At 37.9% G+C, this 24,079-nt stretch overlaps 1 long non-coding RNA gene across 2 annotated transcripts; it reads right to left on the reverse strand.

Annotated features, from left to right (window-relative positions):
- Positions 1-535: 535 nt before the first annotated feature.
- LOC134210847 (uncharacterized) lies at positions 536-21,918 on the reverse strand. Of its 2 annotated transcripts, XR_009978877.1 has the most exons (3): positions 21,688-21,918; positions 2,409-2,770; positions 536-1,671 (listed from the first exon to the last, which is right to left on the reverse strand). It is a non-coding gene; the product is annotated as an uncharacterized LOC134210847 (long non-coding RNA). The 2 variants fall into 2 exon arrangements; XR_009978876.1 differs by lacking the exon at positions 21,688-21,918 and having other exon boundaries at positions 2,409-4,451.
- Positions 21,919-24,079: the final 2,161 nt, after the last annotated feature.

The raw sequence follows: 24,079 nt of genomic DNA on the forward strand, positions 1-24,079 counted from the left end.
CTTCCAAGAACCAAAAGGGCCTTCCTTTGCCATGCGGTAAGATGCGCGCCTACAAAGCAAGACCATACTGAAAGTGGCTGGGTTCGATTCCCGGTTCGGTCTAGAAAAATTTCGGGTTGAAAATTTTCTCGACTTCCTGGGCATATAAGTATAATCTTGCTAGCCTTTCATGAATGCAAAAATGATAACTTGGTTTAGAAACCTCGCAGTTAATAACTGTGGAAGTGCCTAATGAACACTGCGAGGCGGCAATGTGAATATGAAGTAAAAAGTTTACAGAACATTACTTACCCGTTCATTCAAAGTTAATTGCTTATCATAAATAATCAAAAAGGACGACGGAGTTCCTTCCTAGCTTAGTTGGGAAAGCACCTGTCTAGCGTACTGGTATCGTGGAATCAAACCCCACCGAAGGGAGTGGTTAACCTCCAATATCTTTTCCGAACTAAATCTATCACATGTTGTGCATATTACTTACCTGGTCAAATAATTATTTTTTCGGATCTAGTAGTGAACATCAAACACATGAAAAAAATATGTTTTCAATTTTTTTTATACTTCCGTTTTAATCCTATATCTATTCGCAATAAATATTTACAAAATGTTCATATCATGATAATAAATTCTCCTAATTCTGCATGGATGTACATATAAAGGTTAGGTTGACTTTGATTTTTAGGAAAAATGCAAGAAGATATGGTAGATTTTTATTGATTCATCACTGGATTAAAACAAAAAAGATAGGCTCAAAATCGTAGGGAAAATATGAATAACAATCAACAATCAACAGAGTGTTACATCCCCGATTTCATTGCACTTCAATCTTTTAGATTGCGGCTAATAAGTTTTCCTTCCGTTTAGAATTACTTTAGTTAAAATGATTATTTACAATTCGATAAAAGGCACCGTTTACTGTTTTCCTCACTTGTATCGTTCGAAGATGTGTTTGTGTATATCCTTAATTAAAAATCTTAAGGCTCTTATCGTAATGACTTTGACTGAAGTTATTTGCGTTTGTTTTACGGTTTTAAAACCAATTAGAAATCCTACCGTGACTGAATATGAACAGAAAAAGTATTAAATATAACATAGACTTTTTTTTACTGAAACTGACATAAATCGTTTCATTTGTTTGTGCGTCTGCGTGAACGCACGCTTGTTCAGAAAAATAGAAATAATAAGTTCCGCATATCACGATGTGCTCAACCGTTAAAATTGAAGGGTTTCTTGATAAAAGGATTCCCGTCTGGCTTACGTAGAGAATGGACTGGCCTGGTCACTGGCTCGAAATAGTGGCTAGTTGTTTGCGCTGCGCTCGGAATAAATTGTGAGATCAATTTTCTGACGCAAAACTCCGCTCCTCGTGTTGCTGTTGATGCTGTTTCTTCTCGTTCTCACATGGACTGGTCGGTTGAATTGTGGCTAGCTGACTCTTCCTCCTCGAACTCTCACAAATTCTCAAACATTCGATCGCTGAATTTACTCTTTGAAGCAAACTACGGTAACGAGTTGATGAGCAAAACCTCACGCGTTCCGACTCATACGCTGATTAGAACTTCAGTGCGAGTCCTACCAAAGCACTGAACAGGATAATACTGACATTGGTCCAGGTGGAGCTCGCCCCACTTCCTCGGTTGTAGTCATCGGCGGCAGGTCGCTCATCGGAACCGGCTGCTTTTTGTTCCAGGGTGATGAAAAGAGAGTCGTATTAGCTTTCATGTTCAGAACGAGGCAAGTTTATCTGGTCTAGAAGTGCTACACAACTACGATTAAATTTCGTAAAGCTTAACAAATCATTAATAATAAAAGAAAAATATAACTAGGAATGGTATTCTTGAAAACTATGAGCTGGAAATGCATAACAGGATCGACCATTATATAAAACTAATGTGGATTATAATCGGTACTTGTTACATTGCACTCAATTAAAAAATACTCGTAATGTGAAAACAAAAAAAAAATGAGCTGTTAAAAAAAGGTTTATACGAATTAGTATTTTCATAGAATTCTGCTACTTTACAGACACGCGATTGATTATTCAATCACAACTGTTATGCTTTTTTAAGAACCCTGTTCTCTACAGGTTCAGTAGCAAACTACTGCAGTCAAACCTCCTTGAGTCGATGTTCTATGACTCGATATCGACTCATAGAAGCAAACTATACCATAATAAAGCATATTTTTTGAATAACTGCGATGGTCGCTTTAAACAACTTCCCAAGATTTTTTTTACTACATCTCGATAGTTCCAGTCAACGGTCTCTTCATTATCGACTCATGGAGGTTTGACAAAATAGTAGGAACTTCTTTTGAGTTTTGACTAATGAATAGTAAAAAACGGCATTTAATTCTATTTTAGTTTTATAATATGGTGAATCCTGATGTGCGGGATCGGAGACAAAACCTACATCTCTTCAAATAATTGTAATAACATAAAATTGGCTGGGCTGCAGTCTTTGACGGTTGTTGGCCATTTAGTGGTATGTGTCTGTTGGTGTCACTGTTGTGTCTAATTTATCCGAACTACACTCATCATTAAAGCACGTTCTCTCCTACTAATGTTCAACGCATGTCCCCGTGATTCGTCCGGTGCTCAACTCAAACGAAAATGGCCACAGACTCTTACACTTAGTTTTTGGTTCAAAATTTCCCCACTATCAAACGGAAACGTACGAACGGAAGCGAGACTTAAAACTGATATCGAAACTAAAGCGCCACCTACGGCGACGGATGGAAGCTGTGCGAGTTTCGGTGGGAAACTTTCATCATGCTAGAATGAACGAAAGAGAAGAAACGGTTTGGGAAAAGAAAACAACGTTAATTAAAACAAAACCTTTGGCTTGGGCGCTGTTGGTTTGCTTACTACTTCTAGTGCATCCAAACGTTTCAAACTACTCCCAAAAAGCTACCAAACCGGGCCAAACGAAATAGTATCTATTACGTGCCAAGATATTGTATTGCATTCTATAGATCGAATCATCCCAAAGGCATAGATAAGATGCGTGTTTCAACCCGGAGCTTAATGCGTGCATATTTAGCATAGATTTGGCGAAAGAGTGAAGTATGTGCGTGCATTGTATAATCAGATCTAATGTATTGTGTGTGATCGTGCATAATATGGACTAACTACGCGTAGAGAAATGTAAGCTGTGGTGAAGTGTGGTGTATAATCAGTTTGTTCTGTCCAATAGACATAGTTTAGTCATAACTGTGGATGATATCCAAATAAAAGAAAGCGTATTCTCATATTTCGTTTATACAATTAAACAATTTGTATCACTTTTATAGCTTTATTAAAAAATCGCATAGCAATTCCACAAATAAGCTCATTTGAATCAAGGATTATTAAGAACCCACAATTAATTAGCTAGTAGCATAGAAACAGTAAACGCGATCACGATTTGATTATCTAAAAAATAGGAATAGATGGCGAAATAAGGTTAAGAGAATCCATGGGGAGTTTTTGTTTTAATAAGGAACGTTTAAGATTCTGGATTCAAATTTTCAGTAAATTGATTACAATGTTCTTTCCCATCTCTATCCCCAATGTAGGAATAGCATTATTTGTGGATCATTCAAAAGATTTTCAGTGAAACTTTGGCACAACATGTTCCTCAAAAATTGTATTGTATAATATGCAGAAAATTGAAACCTACAATATTTGATTTTTTCTTTCAACTTTATTATAGTGATTTTTTTGAAAATAAAAAGTTCATCACTTAAAAAATATTTGAAGTTCCAGCCAGTAAAGTTCTGTACGAATTTTTCCAAAGAAAATTCCAGAGAAAATCATGGAGACAATTTCAGATAAATGCACGGCAGTACATATAGAAAAAAATAATTATGCAAGGATGCCACAAAAAAATCCTGGAGAAATCTCCAGATTTTTTTTTAATTTACAGAACAAACTTTGAAGAAATTAACGAGGAATTTTCTTGAAAAAATATCAAAAGATCTGAATGTTCCATAAAACGTTCAATCAAATGCTATCATAAATCCATAAAATAGTTCAGGAGATTCCATAAAGAACAATATTCTGATCCATAACTAAGCTTAAATTTAGCAATTACACAGGATTTTGTTTTTACGCGATTTTTTTTCACTCGTGTTTTTGATCGTATGACTTCAATTTACTACCAAAATCTTTGCAACATGTTTCAAAAAATCCAGAATAAATCAAAGAAAAATCACATGATAACTAATATGCGTTAAACATTCAGGATGAGTGCAAAATTGAGAAAATGTAAATCGTGTTAAAACAGAATCCCGTGTAATAGGAAAATATGTTCCATTAACATGGTCAAGAAAAACAATACAATTCTTGCTATTTTCCCATGAACGTATGACAAATGATCCATAAGAAACTATAGTTTGATCCATAAAACTGCAAATTTGCGTATTTTTTATCGCGATGATGATCCATAATTTCAGTAATATGATCCATAACTTTGGTTATATTATCCATAATTCTGGCCATATAAGCAAAATTATGGATCATATGACCAGAATTATGGATCATATAACCAAAATTATGGATCATATTACTGAAATTATGGATCATCATCACGATAAAAAATGCGCAAATTTGCAGTTTTATGCAACAAAATATTTTTGTTTTATGGATCATTTTCCAAAGATTATGGATCATCATCAGGAAAATTGAAAAAAAAATGAGCAAATTTGAAATTTTATGGATCAAAATATAGTTTTTATGGATCACTTTCCAAAAATTATGGATACTGAAATTATTCTTTATGGAATCTCCCGTACTATTTTATTTTAAGGTAACGTTTTAAGGAACATTCAGATGTAATTTACGGATCGTTTTTCATTTTTTATGGATCGTTTTTGCACACTGTACGGTGCAAAGTAATAAGGGCTGACTTTGCATTAAGGTACCCCGGGGCAAGTGGGACCTAAAAAAACGCTAGTTCAATCAAATTTCTAACGCATACTTAGAAAACAGGGTATTTCAGGACATTACCCACGGATACATCATTGTATGCTTCCGTTGTTGAAGTGTAGACGTGGCTTTCCTATAAATGGTATATCATATGCATTCGCATGGTGTGACTTTTCCATTATATTTTATGCTTCTCGTTTCATTGCGCTTTTAACAAAATGCATCGTATGTATGTATTATTGAATGTATCCTCCTTCTCCAGAAACCTGTGCCATTCTCATTTCTAACTTCACTTCCTCTTCTTTTCCCTTTTTCACTTCCTTTTCCGTCGGGTGAATGATGAGAAAGGCCAGTGAAGGCGATGGCACAAATCTCCAAAATTGAGGGAAACGTGCCTCCTCAGCCGACGTTCTGATACCTGATACCTGATACTTTATGATAAATTGATTTTAAAAAGCATCATTTGCGGAGTGAACCAGTTGATATCACTTCCCAAGCAGGACATATATTGCACAAAAGTTTCTATGGCCCATATACAACTGAATTTATTCACATTTGAGTTGGTACAACCTAAGCTGTCTGGATTGTGCTGCTAGTGTTGTTTTACACAGTTGTGACAAAAAAAAATGGACCTCAACGGAAATTGGCTTCTCGGTGGCTGCATATCCGATTCTGTTTTATACACTTGTTTACAAGACTTTTAGCAGAATCAACTACTATTATTTTTAAGGTGGTGTTCGATCAACCGAATGGTGGTCAACCCAGAAAAATGCTCTGCGATTACGTTCTCCCGGGAAAAAGAATCATTTAATTTCGATTATAAGCTACTTGACTCCACGATCGAATGGAGGACGCAGGTGAAACATTTGGGGTGTAATCCTCGACTCCCAACTTCATTACATGCTGCACATCTCATATGTCGTGGACAAGGACTCCAAAGCGTTAGGATTTAACTTTCGTACAAAGGACAAAGGACTTTACCGACATTTATTGCCTGCAGTCCTTGTACTCGCTGGTACGTGCTATACTAGAATACTGCTCCGCAGTTTGTAACCCGAACTATCACCACGGTTCCGACAAGATCGAGTCGGTGCAACGCCGGTTCCTACGTTTCGCACTACGTAAACTCCCATGGAGAAATACACAACGTCTTCCAAGCTATGAATCGTGATGTCAGTTGATACATTTGGAACCGCTTCGACACTGTAGGGAGACAACTCGGGCTCTTCTAATTGCTGATATCGTGCAAGGCTGAATTGACTGTATCTCTAACCTGGATCAAATTAGCATCAACGTCCGTCCCAGAGCACTACGTGTCGGCGCAATGCTCAGAATGCCTTTCAGCCGAACAAGCTACAGCCTGCATGACGCTATCAGCGGTTTACAGAGAAACTTCATTCGTGCCTCAGCCTTGTTCAATTTCAACATTCCCCAACAGACACTGCGCCGCCGTTTCTAGCAGTTCTTTTCAGCACAGTAGACTAGGTATGTGAATACTTACTGATATGTTTTATATCTGGCCGGAATTGGCATGAGGCCGGAAATGTCAACGGTCATTGGGTCGAAAAGGACATAAGGCCGACAAAGTCGTTTGGCCGAATAAGTCATTTGACCGAAGAAGTCGTTTGGCCTAAAAATTCATTTGATAGAAAGGGATAATTTCAACGAAAATTGGATGAACGGGTTATACTGCCGAAAATGTCGTTTGACCGTACAATTTGCGGTCGTGTGGGCTTCGTGACCGTGCAATTAGCGACGTCAATCTCTAGACACATATGCATACTCATATCATACTCATACACTCTTCCACTCCGATGAGAAGGAAGCTTTTCGTGATCGAAAAATTCTACACTGGTGCACTGGGTGTTTTGTGTCCTGTCTGTTGTCTCATGCTAGGTGTACGACCTCTGGTCGAAAAAATGGCCCTTTCTGCCAAAAAACCGTTCCGGCCAAACGAAAAGTTCTGCCAAATGAAATTAGGAAAGATGACTTTCTACCTAGCATGTTATTCGGCGAAGTATCATTCGGCCAAACAGCTTTCTGTCAAAACCTTCTCCGTTGCAAAAAAAATCGGGGTTAGGGACAAAAGATAGAAAGACAAAAGGTTGTTGTCCTACACAGTTGGCAAAAACTCTGCTCTTTTATTTTTACAATTTTTTTATTCTAGCCATAAATGAACAAGGCGTGAATCGATTTTGACATATTATGATGTGAACTGAATTTTTTGTAATATCTTAGTAGCCAGGAATTAGAATTCACATACAGATCTGTCATATTTGTATTTTGTTACACATACATTTTCCCAAAATAAACAAAAAATGTTCTTTTTTCTAGGACTAGATCGGTGTTTGAATGCTCCTTCAAGAATACAAAAAAAAATATAACGAAGTTTCGGCTATTTTTATCGACACACTGAATATTGCTGTTTTATTCCAAAGTGGACAATCTGTCCGAATGACCACTTATATGGTTTGCACAGGTTAAAAGGATAATCAATCAAGCTTCCCAACGTTCCAGATTAGAGTTTTAGCTAGGAGTTTTAGCGACAGTTTTAGCGCTATTCGCCAAGGCAGTTTCGCTGCATCATGTCCATTGCAACATTATTGGAACACGAAACCTTCCTGATTTAGTACGAAAGACTATACAGAGAGAAAGTTGTCTGGGGAACCCAAAATTACGACCTGATCTGCTAGGAGAAAAAAACACTTGAACCTACCCGCGTGATTATTACCCATACGTAACATCACTTTGTTATCCTACTTTTGTCATTAATAAATAAATAACCAAAAGATGATTTTTCACATACCTTACCTTAGCCCCTAAATGATAAGTACATGGCCGCTTGTTGTATTCCTTCTTGACATTCAAAAATATAATTTTAGAAACATTTTGCCGACAATCGCACTGCAGTTCAACGGTCTTTATAGGGTTTTCATTTATACTGATGACTATCGATTGTCTATTACAAATTATAAATCATTTAGAGAGAAATGTACTAACGACTACACTCTGTGAACAGAATTTGAAATATGGACTGGAAACGACCTGGTGTAAAAAAAATCTTCCAGAAAACCACTCTGTAATATACATGGGACACAAATATGACCCTAAATTATTCGAAAGACGGTTTGAAATCACTTGGTTGCCTAACCAACATCATGACCATTTCTTGGATCATCATGCTCTAGACCAAATAAAGTAAAATTACATTTTCAAAACATTTCTGGAAATTCCGGTCTGTCAGAAAACCCAGAACAATTCCTTCAAAGACGCCAAGAGTGTACAAATTAAAAATAAAGCAGGACTCGTTGAACTTTAGTAAAAATATGTCCGGAAACCTAAGAAAAATTATCCAAGCTCAGGCTCATATTTTGTAGACATCTAAAAATAGGAGAAATTAAAAATATATTCAAAAAGAAGCAAATGTCAAGAGGGTTAATTCAAAACATTATGGTAGCGACGCGTAAAAAGCTGGATATAAAAATCACTCAGTGGCTACAACTAATAGATGGATGTTTGAGTTTTCTAAATGTCACTTAGATCTGTCAAAATGAAGGACGTCGGAGCGACGCGAGCGCACGTACATCAAATACCCTTTCGGCCAAATGACCCTTGCGGCCAAATGACACCTTCAGCCAAACGACCCTTTCGGCCTAATGACCCTTTCGGCCAAATGACCCTCTCAGACAAACGACTCTTTCGGTCAAACGATCCTTTCGGCCTAATGGTTTGTTCGGCCAAATGGTATATTCGGGCAAACAACTTTCAGCTTAGTGGCATTCGGCCAAATGGCTTTTGGCCAAATGGGTTTCAAATCAGATCCACTTTAATAATTGGATCTTTGAATCGATTCTGAATCTGGTCACCCTTCCCTTAGGGAACTACCATCGGATTCTTTTGACAAATCGGTAATCATTCTTGATATTAGCATTAGCAATAAGAATCTTACACAAACTCGAAGGTGGTACAAGCCTAGAGTATTATATAAAAGTAGCATCATTTTAATCTGTAACCACAGATACTGATTTGGGACTAACCACTATCTCTCAGTTGGTTAGTTGGACACCTACTTAAGAAAGATGGAGAAAACTGTATGACCTATCATTGGTGACCAAGGTGGTTTTGGAATTCTTGGTATGAAAGGTATAATGGTAGGAAAAAAACTGAAGAAGAAGCTTTTTTGCCTTTCTCGTATACTAAGTATACGTAAAGGCTAGATGATCGCTCCACACACCAAAAAATAATGAATCTTACATGTGACGTATTCTCTACAGCTAGTAAATATTTGATGACCTAATTGAAAATATGGTTGGAATTTACATCACGCATCATGCACTTTTTTAAATTCATTTATCAACATATCATTTGCTACCGACCGTTTAACTTCTTGTCTCGATAGACGGAAGTTTACATGATGTGTAAAACGAAAATGTAAAGGAGAAGCATCATCTCACTCAGTCTAACCTTGAATGTTTTCGGTAGCACACGTCGGTTCGAGTACATTTTTTCAAAGTTATTGCGTTTGTTTTAAAAGAGACATATTATGTTTTATCGAAGTGTGGTTTGAAGCGCGGTTTAGTATCGAACATTCGCGAGTAACAAAATATTCATCGTTTTGTAAGAAATTCTGCCGCGGCTGACCGGTGGTGCACAAAAAAATTATCCTCGCCTCGCTCGCTCGCTGGTTAAATTTCCTGTGGAATAAACACCGATTCAATTCAATTCCTCGATATGACGGCGGTGTACAAAAAAATTGTGTCGGATCGTATTTCGATGGCAAACTGACTAGTTCCTTAGTTAAACGTGAAGAATGTAAGGTTCTGAATCATATTATTTGTTTATTCGAGAATGATAAGTTGTGGCTGGTGGTGGATTTGATTAAACTCGTCGTCAGTGAACGAAGATGGGCCAACATTTGGTCATACAAATGCGAATGCAATGCAGACCAAATTAACAAAAATTCAAGAGTAAGGTACGTAAATATATTTAATTTGGACGTATGATGCCGTGAACCATAGAACATAAAAACACTCGTCGTTCGTCCCATTTGCAAAACAAAACCTCAATAAAAATCTGGAACAAATTAATTACGTGTCATGATGTAAAAGCAAGCGTGGCTTATTTTACATCATGGCACGTTTTTTTTTGGATTCTTCGTGTCATGTAATTTTAAGACCAGACTTAAATTTATGTTTAAGATCCCGCTCCTTTTATGTGCATCAAAGGAGACAGAAAATTACATGAATATTTTTAAGTGTGCAAAAACAAACTTTTTATAGAAGGCTCGGAGACCCATAGTGTTATATACCGATCGACTCAGTTGTTTCCTATTGAAAATTGGTTAGATCTAACCACGGACAATGGGCTCGGAAGTTATGGCCAAAATACCACTTTTTTTTTATAGAAAAAATGAGTAAAAAATCAGAAGGGTTATATACAAGATACGACCGCCCGACGTAAACTACGTAAATCAGATCATAAGATAATAATTAATTTGCTTAGAGTGATTGAAATTTTGACTTTTTCGCTCCCCTATGCTTGAACGATAACATTTGCTGTTTTTATGAACCTCCTAAATTTTCAACTGAATTGGTTGTAATTTAACTGAGTACGAGCAGTTTGTATGGAAATCCCCCCGTATGTGAAAGATCGTTTCGTGAGGCGGCTCATTAACTATTTAGGGGGAGATCCCCCAGCGCAGGACACCTCCCAATACCGGACACTTCTTAAAACGATATTTGCAGAGCTCCATCCTTCAACTTATTAAGTACAAAAGGAAGCTATTGAAAAGACTTTTAACGGCATGGGATATCAGATCTTCATGTGGTAAGCTTTGTACAAAATTTGAAATTGAATGAAAATGCTTAAAATTTTCATGTTTCGCGTTATTTTAGAAGGTTTGAACCAACAATATTAAAATCAATCTAATGCATTCTGATTATGTGAACATGATCCATATTAGCCATATTTTAAAAAATGATGACGATTTGTTAGATGTGCCATGTAATTGTGGTGTTCGGACATTGAGATTTTTCATAGCCATTTTTTACACCTGTTTTGCTACACTTACTTCAATTCAATTGTTTCTTCTTCCTAAGAAAGCCACAGAAATTAGCAGAAACAAAAATTGAAGAGGACATTCAAAAAGGTTAGAATTTGGATTAAGATGTAAAAAATTTAGCTGAAGAGTCAAATAAGCTCTACTAACAATTTTTAATATTTACAGCTTGAAGCACGTGAGAAATATGATTATTCTGAATGATGTCTTTACTCATGTAACAGGAATTTAGTCACATTTGAACAATATTTCAACATTTGATGCAACAGTGTCCGGTACTAGAAGACATTTTTCTGAACCGTGAAATTTTTCTCCAAAATTCATCGTCGTAAAACGTGTTCAATTGATCGAATATAGCTTGTATGAATCATCAATGGCCATATTTTATGTATAAGGTTTAAAAAGAAACATAATCCGGATAGTTACAGTTTTTTTTTTGTCAAATGGCTTATGTGTCTTATGTGTTATGTGTTATGTGGCACTGGAGGATCTCCCCCTAAATATAATCAACCCGAAGACTTCGAAGAATATTTCCTAATCTGTAAGACGGTTGTTGTTGCGAACCGATCGATTTCGTAAGCAAAGTTATAATGAAGGCAAAAATGCTCATTATTGATATGTTATTCTTTTACGTGCTCAATTGAATTTCCCACGATTTAGTACTTCCTTAAAAAAAATTCTTGCAAGCAGAAAATTGTTTCGCAACAAAAACGATTTATTCGCTCGTTAAATTTCCTATGTTGCCAACGTACTCATATATTTTTATATATTAATGAGCAACATTGCAAAACGGTTTTCCAAAAAAGTTACTGTTTTCATAGTAATTCTCAAACTTCAAATCGCGCGTGCTAAGTCAAATTACAACCAATTCTGCTAAAAATTAGGGAAGTTCTAGAAAGACAACTGATGCCACCGTTTAAGCATAGGGGAGCGAAAAAGTCAAAATTTGAACCACTCTTATGAGCATGATTGACTGCCACGGTTGTTACTCTGTTTCTGCCAGGCCAGATGTAATTACAAAGAGAACCAACATGATATTTGACGTGATACTTTTATTAATAGAGGCCGACGAGTCATCTGCACTTCCACGAGTAACCATTGGGATATTGGATATATGGGGTCGGGAGGTGGCGAGGTTCGTTTTGGTAAACGTTTTGCCGCGTGTAATGTGTAGTTTTTCCGCAAATCATGTTCGATGTCACACCAATTCATTTGTGTTTCGAACAAAATTAGCGTAACTCAATATATGAAAATGGTTGGATATGACAATTTAAAATTTTCATTTAGAAACCCCAAATTTATTATTTCGCAGTGGTGATGATGCCTTTACTTTCTCCTACTGTTGTGTGACTTTTGAAGTGTTATTTTAAAGGGGTGCTGCCTAAATAGTAGAAAATTTTTGTTTATAGTTGATAATCAATTTTAATGATCACCTCTTGCTTACATCAACATGTCCAGCATCTGTAGCACTTTTTCATAAACACTACTTTTTTGCTCCGACCGCGGTCATTGCTCTGGTTCTATTGTTGTCCTTTTTTTGCGAATCACCGCACAAAAGTAGAGCGCAAGAACCTACGGCACCAGACGGCGGTCGTAACGAAACTCTGCAATTTTACTGGGTTGGTAAAGAATTGGAATTTTCAATGATTTTACATTGACAATCAATAGTTCCAATGTACTTAAAAAATTGCTGGAGAGTTTCCGATTCGATTGATAATAAAATCTCGAAAATCCATTGAAAAATAAAGGAGCTATTAACGTTTGAAATCTTACATGATTTCGTGACGGTCTCGAATTTGGAAATTTTCATTTGTCACCCTGTATCTGAGTCTTCCCCTTAGACGTAGTTTACGTCAAAAATGTCACTAATTTTTCAGGCACTTATCTTCAACCGATTTACTCGCAACATGTTGCATTCGACGCAGAATACTCTAGAATACTCTTAGAGTACCACTAAGTTGAGTAAAAAAATGTAACTCATTTTTCAGGTACTTATCCGTAACCGATTTACAGGGGTTAGACAAAAAGGTTGAGATAGGTAAAATTATGTCGAAATTCAAATCAGCATAACTTTGCATATAATTATCCGATTTTGATAAAACCAGAACCATCAGAAGCGGACACTCTTCTAGTATACTGTCCCTCTACAAAACCTAAGATTTGTCTTTGGTCACCGGAGATGTTCCGGATTTTCCGAGGGTATGTTCAAGATGCATTTTTTCCACTGCTTGTCATTTTATGTGACGTTTACTTGCATCGTGTTTTATGCTTTCTCCAAAAACTAGAACTAATATGCCGACTAGGGTGGCTCAAAAAACACTTTTTCAAATTTTTTGATGGGCCGCCCTCTTATTTGGTTCTATTTGATGCCCTGATGCTCTGGACAAAATTTCAGCCAAATCGGTCAACGTTTGGGCAGTGCTAAACTCGTTGGAAGTTTATATGGAAAAATGTATGCAGAAACATCCCAAAACAGTGATTTGCAGTTGGACGACACAATTTACGATCAAGAACCATGGTACTCATTCAGTTCTTGTAAAATAAAATACAGAATGTTATGCTGAAAACCGCGAGAAGATTAGAGTTTATTACGCAAAGATATTAGCATTTTACTGGAGTGTTGTAGGGGTGAATTTATTTCTTTTCAAAGGTAAAAGAAACGAAATTTGCTCAAACCCCACTTCAGAGAAATGCTAATAACTTAGCCGGGCAAGCTCGAATCTTCTCGCGGTTTTCTGCATAACATTCTGTATTAAATTCTCCAAGATCTGAATGAGTATCATAGTTCTTCATCGTAAGTTGTGTAGTCCAGCTGCAATTTACTGTTTTTGGATGTTTCTGCATACATTTTGTCCAGAGCATCAGGGCATCAAATAGAACCGAATAAGAGGGCGGCCCATCAAAAAAATTGAACAAAGTTTTTCCCATACTAATTTGACCCACCCTAATGCCGATCAATGGTGGCTGTAGATCGAGAATCCATCTAAACTACGCAGAGATATGGCCATTTCCGTAAAAACGGTACTTACCGGGAACATGGTAAAATGATAACAGACCGAAATAATACAAATATGAGTATCTGACTTCATGGCTTTGCGAGACGATGATAACAGAAACATTTCCAGAATGATAGCGTCCACTGCCACCCTTACAGCAGGTTCCATGGGCCTTCCAGGAGGGGCCGGTTTTAGCACCATCTAGAACCATGCACATAAGGGTGTCAAAAGTCATGTTTTTCCAAGACGATGAATGTAGGATCTTTATTAAAGAAAAATTTTGAGGACTGTAAGACTCTCTGACCAACTTGTAACAGGTTCCGGGTGTTCTGCGAAAGTGACATTTGTACAGTGTGTATGGCCAATCCCGTACCGTTTTCATGAAAATTGCCATATCTCTGCGTATATCTAACGAATTTTCGATCTGCAGCCAGCATTGATCAGCATATTAACTCTAGTTTCTTGGGAATGCATAAAACATAAAAAAAAAATGCATTTTTAATATACCCTCAGAAAACCCGGAACATCACCGGTGTCCTAGGCCCAATCGGAGGTTTTGCATGGGTACAGTATACTAGAAGAGTTTCCGCGTCCGAAAGTTCCAGTTTCATCAAAACCGGATCATTCTACGCAAAGTAATGCTGATTTGAACTTCGACAATTTTTTGCATATCTTAACCTTTTTGTCTAACCCCTGTACTTGCAAAAAGTTACATTCGATGCAGTATACTCTACCATTGTTTCCTATTGAAAATTGGTTAGATCGGACTATGGGCTCGGAAGTTATGGCCAAAAACCACTTTTTTTATAGAAAAAATGAGTAAAAAATGTCACTCATTTTTCAGGCACTTATCTTTAACCGATTTACTCACAACAAGTTGCATTCGACGCAGAATACTCTTCCATTCCATCCTTTGACTGAATCACTTCTGGATGATATCTATACTTCTTTTATGGCTCTACATTCAACTGAAAATTGTGTGAGTGTGCATCTTGTCTGGTAAGTACAATTGATGGATACACTATGCCCAGGGAGTCGAATCCCCCCAAAACATCCTATACCGGACCGAGAATCGAATTCGCTATCTCCAGATTGGAAAACCTACGTTTTTGCTTACAAGGCCAATTGAAGAGTAAAATTGTCACACAATAGATGTTCAATACATATATACATACACATATATTCAATTCATACAATTGGTAAGGACATGAGAAAGTTTTCAATATTAATGACTGTGGAAATGTTAATAGAACATAAGGTTGCAAAGCAGGACAAGTGAGCCAGTTGAAATGGAGTGCCATTGAAAAAGAAGAAAAAAATCTCGGTCACCAGGAAAGACGGTGGGTAGGCTTGTAGCTTCAACCTTCCAGTTGACTAGAATGGTCATTTTGCTTCTACTGCACTGGGCCAATGGACGAGATCCCATGAGCAAAACGTATTATGTTCATAGAATGCAACAACCATTTTCAATACATTTTTATTTGTATTATTTTATTCACACATTTATTCAAAACTTTGGATTATATGACCTTCTTTTATGAATCATTCTTACTGTCATTCCAATGAGCACCTCACAAAATAGGGGAAGGAAATCCTACCGAACATTCGATAAGGGGCGATTCAAATATGACGTCCATTACTTTTTGAAATTTCTGGACCCTCCTTCCCCCACTGTCTCGCTTTTTTGAATACCTAGTATATTACTGTCACAAAATCTTAGAGCCGCCCTCCTCCCTAAAACCTGTGACATTATTTTTAATAGACCCCTAAGGCCAAATATCAGGTCAAATATTTAAAAATATTCGAGCGCCAAAAAACGGCTCGAAACTTAACGTCATATGATTGACAACCATTACATCCTCTTTGAGTCGGGATTTTTTTTATCTATTGCATTTATTTGTAAGGCTCAGGCTTGTATAACACTCAACGGAGCCGAGACTCTTTATGATATTCACAATCTATATCATTATTTTCAACAGTTGGTAACGTGAAGGGGACAAAGACCAAGATACTCGTGGAGAGTCTAGGTTAGATTGCGTAATTTATGGATGAACGAGTTAAGATTACCAAAGTAGCAATTTTCATGCTTTTTTGATTCATTTAATTCTAATTGGAGATTTATAGCTAGCTACTCAGTTTTATTGGCACTCATATTGCTATCCATGAACCTCTCATAAATCGAAAATTCCCTGCCAACCACTGACGAGGCGAAGTCCTTCTACGTTACTCCAGTCCGACCTGACCAAAATGAAAATGACGTGAAGAAGCGCGTCGTGGATATCTCCAACAACAGTTCATCCGACGTGAAAGTGACATAGCTCGTTACTCATATCAACAATTTGTCTTTCTTGTTCTTAAAGTGACTGTACCTAAATCTGCAACGAATGAAGTCAGCGATTCATGATACTGACCAAAAGGAATATTTTTCCGACCGTTCGAACCCAATCCAAAAAACGGATTAGCTGTGTGTCTAGCGAACTCGTAATAAACTACCATTTCATATTCAACAGATTTCTCCGAATCTGGGACGCACATCAATAAGCACTGTGGAAGCCCTCCACCACAGTCCAGACCATCCAGCCTTCGCTTATCAATCGTTCTGGTATTGTATATAACTTGGATGTAGGGGTCTTCCAATCTGTACTACTTTCTCGACCTTTATCGTAAACTGGTGTGATCGCACCAGTCCAACTTTGAACGTACAGAAATGCACAGTCATCTCGAACGTTGGGAGCAAACCACTGGAGAGGACAAACGTCGGTATGATGCTCGATTCAGAACTAAACTTCCTAGAACATTTTAGTCACGTAATTAATAAGGCGAACAGAAATCTTGGATTCATTTTCCGAATTTCTTCTGAATTCCGCGACCCGTACTGCCTACGTACTTCAATGTAGTTTGGTCGGTTTTGGAAACAGCTTCCGTGGTTTGGAGTCCAAGCCACCGAATTTGGATTGATAGAAGTGAAAGAATTCATTCCAAATTCATCAGATACACAATGCGATCACTGCCGTGGCATAACCCAACGACTTACCATCCTACGAAAGTCGATGTCGATTATTGGGGATGGACACTCTCCCGAAGCGACGAAACAACATGAGGTCAACTTTTGTTGTTAAAACTCTTCTGGGTGAAATTGCTGCTCCCTGGATTCTGTCATAAATTAATTTAAACATCATCATCCTCTTGGATAATGAAGCTTCCTCAAATCACAGCAACATCGAACTGATTACGCGCAACCCGAGCCGATTAGAGCCATGTGCATACTTTTCAATGTATGTTATAATATTGATTCCAATGTTAGTTCTAGTGTCTTTCGTAACCGTTTGATAAATTCAAATGTGTTTAGTTTCTAGTATTTTTATTCATGTAGACAATCAAGTCCGATGGATTTATTATAAAAATAATAATGATAATAATATAAATAATAAGTGCCCTTTTGACATACAGTTTTGAGGTGGTGAAGTGGACCAAGACTGACTTGGCGTTGGAACGAGCAGTCTTAGTGGCGTTTAGTAAGCATCGCATGCGCCTTCCAAAATCGTCCATTGGGAGATTCACCCACAGTAGGAGAAAGAGGCGTTACAGACATACCGGTTCTGGATAGTCAGAACCTTCACGAAATCTATCGCGCTGTGTGTGAAGCTGACCACGGATTCATTGCCCTGCATCTGGCGCATGAAGACTATCAGCTGAATTGCGACATCAGAACTGTCGACGAGATGATGGCATCGTCTAATCAAAAGGAGCTGCATAAATCCCCATCAACTGGAGCTGGAATATATCGATAAAGTGGCGTCGAATACGTGGTTAGTGCGTGGCGAACTCTTCTCAGAAACAGAAAGATTCATGGAAGCCATGCAGGACCGGGTAATTGAGACGAAGAATTATCGGCATTAGAGTAGAGTGGGGCAAGAGTACGCACAATCGATCATGTAGCCCTTATGAAACAAGCTTCTGAATATAAAATCGATGTCGACGTTTTGTATACTCAGTGGAAAAAATAATGAAATTATTGTAATTTGTTTTAGTAGAACCCTTATTGCAAGACAAGTGAAAAGCGCACTCTTACCCCACCGGTGGTAAGAGTGTGCGTCGGGTGGGGTAAGAGTACGCAATTTTCGAATCATGTGTTTTAAGTATAAATTAACACGAATAAGAATAAATAACATTCAATTGATGTTCATTGAAAGTATTTTATGGAATGTTCAAAGATTACGTAACACTGAAAGGGGGAGGAGGTCCCAGAAATGTTAACTTTCACAAGAAGAAGGTTTAATTAAAAACAAAAAACTATAGAGGTAAGAATATATCAGGTTTCGCGTAGCGTAAATAAAGGAATTTTCCTTAAAGGAAGTTCACTAATTACGTATCGCAAAATTTGACCATTTCATCACCCCTCCCCCTTATCTTACACTTTTTGTATGAATCCTCTAAAAATTGTATGAATCTTAATAGATCTCGCAACCTCTCTCAGCTTAGCGTTGCGTAATTTATGGGGGTTTTCTTTTTATTGAACGATTATCATTTAGATAAAATAGTGTTTTCGGACTTCGTAAAACAATACCTAATACAATTTCATTATTTCGCTTTTGCGCTTTGTTCGCTAAGTCCTTTCTACTTCAACTTGTATGGTTGTGACAATTTTCGATTTCTGTCCATTTTTTTTTGTTGTGGATCTTTACGTTTTGGAAGTGATCTTATTTCGGCCGGAGATACGAGTTTGACATCAGAACTCAATGGTTCACATGCGTACTCTTGCCCACCCGTTCTTGCGTACTTTTACCACACAGTTACAAAATTTATTCAGTTAATGGCTTTGACTTCATGGAAAACCAACCGAATTAATATTCTGCACCATAAAGTACTCTATACAATAGGTTATCGAAAAGGTATAATGTTCACCTGATCGAACGTATATATGGTAATGGAATACTAGTTGCGGAAACACAATTATTTTTTGCAAAATGACCAAAAAATTATCTAACTTAATTTCTCCCTTGTTGTTGATTCAAATCGTTTACAATTACATATGAAAATAGTTGGTCAGAATACCTATCAAACTGATGCAATGCTGCTAGTTTATCTTTTTTCATAACTTCAAAAAATCGAAAACGTACTCTTACCCCACGAGCACTCTTACCCCACTCTACTCTATATATTGAACGACAACGTGAACAACCGTTGCAGGAAGTGCAATTCAGCGAGACGATCGAGTACCCAAGATTGTGCACCAACAGCTTGCTTTAAAGCAGAACTTGGTTAACCAGTTTGTCGCCTACTACAAATATGTGCCTGTCCCGGTTCTGGGAAATAGTTTCGTGAAGCTGTACTGGGGTCGCGAGATCATAACGGATATCCTCATTTGTGCCAATCGGCCCGATATTGTGGTCTACGACAAACGGATGCAGCGGGTAGCCCTTATCGACATTGCTGTACCGCTAGACCATAATGTCCAAACAACATTCTCCAACAAGATAACGAAGTACCGGCGAAAGAGATCCATAGAACCTAATCCCCTTTGGCGTTTAGATTGCCCTGCGTAGCTGAAAACTCCCAGCATCTTTGCTGAGGAAGTGTCAAAATGTTATAATAACAAAAATAATGAAGGAAGTAGGCTTTTGCGAAATTTCGACAAGGAAACCCTGAAACATTGCTATGATTTAAATATATGACGACAGAAATTCGACGCTATAACGCAATATTTGCGCCGGAAATACCAAAGTTAAGCCTCCATCCATGTTGCAACAAAGCTCAACCGCTACGTAGTGGAAATATGATGGAAAATTTCCATTTACTGATCACTGCCTGTGACATCCACGAATTTCAAATATCAGTATAAAATCATAGTGTTTGAAGTGATTACGCCGCTATCGATATTACCAAGATGCCCGCATTGATGCTGTTACTAAGCAATTCTGAGGGCCAAGAAATTTTATTCAAAAATTGGATTCGTATCAGTTTAGTCTTTAGAGTAGTCTTATTTAATATTATTTGGGCCTGTTGGATGCCTGTTGATATACACATTAAGTAATTAAATTTATTATTGTGCTTTGCGACAAGAAGACAACTTTCGTAACAATTTTTCAAGGCTTTCATAGATGTGTTAAATTTATCCCCGGTACAAATATCACATGTTTTCAAAGCACGTGACGAGCAAATTTTCAAAAACAATAAAGAATCTTTTTTCTAAGGCGACATCCTGGAACCTATTTGTCTTACTAAAAATAAATGGAGGAGTAGATTTTTTACTTGGTACAATACAGTTTACGCCAAATTCATTACAAAACTTTCAAACTCGTGATAAACATGTTGTGATAAATTGTTAAATGTAGTGCAATTCTTGAAATGCGGTTCATGAGACTTATAATGAGCGAAAAGTAAATTAAATAAATAATATAACAGTAAATACCAGTCATCATTATGATTACTGGCCAATTTTAATACAAAATAAATTATTTTACCCATATAGGCAGGAAACGCAATTTAACATGTTACATACTATTCAGAGATTTTTGGATATTCTTGAACGCATTGACTTTATTCTATAGCTACCAACTTCACCATTTAATACGGTTTATCAAAGATAAGTGCATCCATTTCTAAGCAAGTTCTACCAGTGCATTGTGCCTTAAACTAAAGTTAGTTCTAAGCTATATTAGTCACCACGCCAAACTATTTGTCTGTACAAATTAAAGTAATTCCACCATTCCATAAATTGTGTTAATCGCGTAGTGCATCAGACCACTAGGTGCTCATTCTAACCCATATTCTACGAATCTACTAAACTACATAAGTGCCAATTGTTCAAAAGTGCGGAAAAGCTACTCGTGCCTCTTACAAACTAGGTAACACGCCACCAAAAATGACTTGATTTCAGGAAAACCTGTGGGGGTTGTTCCATTTGACTTCCGGTGAAACCGACCTCTACTCGCTGGTATCTGTTTCCATTGGTGACTGAAATCGATTAATTGGAAGCACGATCGCCTTTATTCCTATTATTATTGATTTTTTGAATGAAGCTTAACTTTTTCCTTCTGTTGTTAAGTTGGGTTATTGGATGGGTTATTGCACATTAAATTAGGCAGACAAATCGAATTTCCCCTTTGTGGGGAACAGTTAAGACACTAATGAGAGAGTTAGAACGCTTGTTAGATCATCCACGGCTTAGTCACGCTTCGAACGGTTAAGCATATGTGCCTTAAAATCGAGAGTTAGATGACTGAGCAGATTCGATTCATTGGCAACAGCGATTGGTAATGGTTAGTCATGCACATCGTCACACCGCTGTTGGAAGGGATTGCCGGAACGGATAATCTCTCAGAATGTCACCCTCCATGTACGCTAATGGCGATTATGTAACGGGTGGTGGAAATTTACAACCTTACAGCATCGGCATATACACGTGCGGAAAACAAGCGGACAAATTGTTCTCAAATGATGGATGATCGACGAGATCTATGCGTTGATTTTCAGAATTCTATGGTTGATGATTTTCGTAATAATTGGCGGCAGATGTTAGAGAAAAGTATGAATGATGTTGATTGTAACCAGGGATGATCACTTATTGCAAAATGTAACGCGATGATAAAATAAAAAAGATGGATGGATAGGCCATAACTACCGGATCAACAAGGCATCACATCACCCAACATAATTGAAAACAGTTCGGAGAAAGAACACAGTTTACACAGAAAACTTGAAAACAACTCTACTACACTACTGCTTACGAAGGAGCTCGGACTCGGACGGGAACATGATGCAACGCACATAGGTGGGGTGTGTGAATTTGTAAATTTGTATTTGGTGCACGTGATCGTAGGAGGAGAAATGTGCTCCAACAAGTTAGACGTCATTGCCACCGTTATCACTTCCTAGCGAAGGTTGGATTGGTTCTGCAGAAAGATGATCAAAGCAATTAATTTATCAATGTAAAGCTATGCATACAGTTTACATTATATGCTATATGACGACATGCACCTTCTGAATAGTGAATACATTTGGAATACAATGAGTAATGCAACAACCGGACCATAACTATAGCATCAAAATGTGCGGGAATTATGAATTATGAAAATATTTCATGGAAGTCGCTAGGAGTTTCCATAAATGCATTCTTTACCCTTAAACTTTGACTAGTTTCAATAGAAAGATTCTGTGCTAGTGAACTCAGAATTTTCTCCTACAAAAATTTTAATTAGTTCTTTTGGTAGATAAACAAATTTCCTCTAGAAGTTTCTGAAAATCGTAAAAAAATTAGACAAACTTCTACTGAAAGTTAGACAAACTTCCACCGGATCGGTGTACTTCGTTCAGTTGCGTATTGCTGTAAAATAATGTGTTTTTTTCTACCAGGAATCCAAAGTCTCTGGACGCAAAACCGGAGGAAGCTCCAGTGGCAGTGGGTTCACCACCCCGAACGACCTCACGTCCAGTGCAACGAGATCCAGACTCCGAGCTGTGCCTCACCCAAGATCGACGCCATGTTCAACACCGCGGATGGCAGTACCTACGCCTTCAAGGGTACAACATACAAACTGACGGAGAATGCCGTAGCGGAGGGTTATCCAAAGAAAATTGCCGAAGGATGGCCTGGACTACCAGGTTTGTAGAATTCATTTGTGATTGATCCCAAATTTTCATTATCAATTTTTCACTCGCAGGAAACATCGATGCCGCCTTCACGTAAAAATGGGAAGACGTACTTCTTCCAGGGGACCAAGTACTGGCGGTACTCCGGCCGACAAGTGGACGGAGACTACCCGAAGGAGATCAGCGAAGGATTCACCGGTATTCCGGACCATCTGGACGCTGCTCTTGTTTGGGGCGTAACGGCAAAATCTCTTCTACAAGGGTAGCAAGTTCTGGCGGTTCGACCCTGACGGCCGCCGTCAAGTACCGTACCCGAACCATCTCCAACTGGAAGGGCTGCCCAACAACATTGATGCTGCGCTGCAGTACATGGCTACACTTACTTCTTTAAGGACGACAAGTACTATCGGTTTAACGATAGGACGTTCTCAGTATGAAACAAATGAAGTATGCCCTTCGCTGAACCGTGATTAACGACATTTCGTTTTAGATTGACCAAAACCCCTTTCCGGCCGGTGGCGCACTGGTGGTATGGCTGCAAAAATACCCCCGACTTTCGACACGTTAGGTAATGTTAAAGCAATTAAGAATAGTGAAGACCAGCGACAATGTCGCCGATGATTTGATTTTGGATGCGGGTGAGGTGAAACCGACCTTTCCTGAACGTACTCTGTTCCTCTATCCATAGATCTAGTCCTGTTTTCCTAATTGTTGTCGGTACCTATCCAGAATCCGAACTGTGAACTTGGGTTCATCTCTGGCAACAGAAAAGTCGATTAGACAATGCTACTCAATCACGTGACTTTGATGGGCGCCGTAGATCATTGTCATCACTCGGTTCTGGTGAATTTTGAATGAATCTCTTCTTTGCCTCATTAGGATTTCATTGCTCGTGTCCCATACGTGTGTAGTGTCTCTCATTTTAGACGGTGGATGTCTGTTTCTCAACTGTGTCTCCGTTCGTTGGGAGCATGCAGAACGACGGAAATGTGTCAAACAATCAGGGTCTTTGACGAGTGTACGTGAGATGAATCCGTAATGAAAGGAGGTTTAGGTGCCTTGTTACTGATTTCCATGGAAAGATGGGTCATTGGTGTAGAATGTAGATTAGATGCATCTCTATCTGTTTGTTACAGTGTTTCTGTATGTGTCTGTCGTAGAATAAGGAATATCTGTAGGATTTTTGTGTGTTTCGGCATATCGCCTGCTTCATTCAATTCAAATGAATTTAAAGCCCATTAAGGAGCAGACGTCAAAACTTAATCAAAATAATGCAACGATCGTGACTGTATTACCAATCATCCCAAATAGCTAATGGCTGCTTCGAACATCACATGAAAATTGGCCATAATGCAATAAACGAAAATTGCTTATGATAATTTGAGAACTCAGGACTTATTGCGAAAAGTCTACAAGTTTTCGTGCAGTTTCAAGAGCAGTTTGTCAAATTTCTTAAGATATTTGTCCAAATACTAAAGGATCTCTTTCCTTTCGGAAATTGGTCCAACTGCCCGCAGAGTTTGCTTAACT

The sequence above is a fragment of the Armigeres subalbatus genome, chromosome 2, assembly GCF_024139115.2.
Source record: "Armigeres subalbatus isolate Guangzhou_Male chromosome 2, GZ_Asu_2, whole genome shotgun sequence".
NCBI lineage: Eukaryota > Metazoa > Arthropoda > Insecta > Diptera > Culicidae > Armigeres > Armigeres subalbatus.